Raw genomic sequence first — 371 nt, 5'->3', positions numbered from 1 at the left:
CCTGAAAAACGTATGAATAAACAGAATGCAAAATGATCTCTGGCATGTAATATATATGAATATGAACTGTCAAAAGCGGTGAAAAGGAAAATGGCCGCCATTACAGCTGTTCATACCGGTTCATACCCAATGTATGTTATGTACATACGCATAAAAACAAAGTTTTTAAATTTAATACATTTTGATACAGAATGTATTTCTTTTTATTTCAAAATATTTATCAGAAATAAATGTCTTAATAACAGCGAGAAATGTAGTGTCGATATACTCCATTATTGTTTACACGAAGTTTCCAAACGTTGCCAAAGAAGGTAATGTAATTCAGGAGTAATGAGATTTGTTCATTAGTATTCAAAGTGAATGCGTCATAG

This window comes from Sitodiplosis mosellana, unplaced genomic scaffold (genome assembly GCF_009176505.1).
Source record: "Sitodiplosis mosellana isolate CC-2019 unplaced genomic scaffold, AAFC_SMos_1.0 Smas_scaffold_6181, whole genome shotgun sequence".
NCBI classification, from domain to species: domain Eukaryota; kingdom Metazoa; phylum Arthropoda; class Insecta; order Diptera; family Cecidomyiidae; genus Sitodiplosis; species Sitodiplosis mosellana.
The sequence above is the reverse complement of the archived record's forward strand: the minus strand, read 5'-3'. Positions refer to the sequence as shown.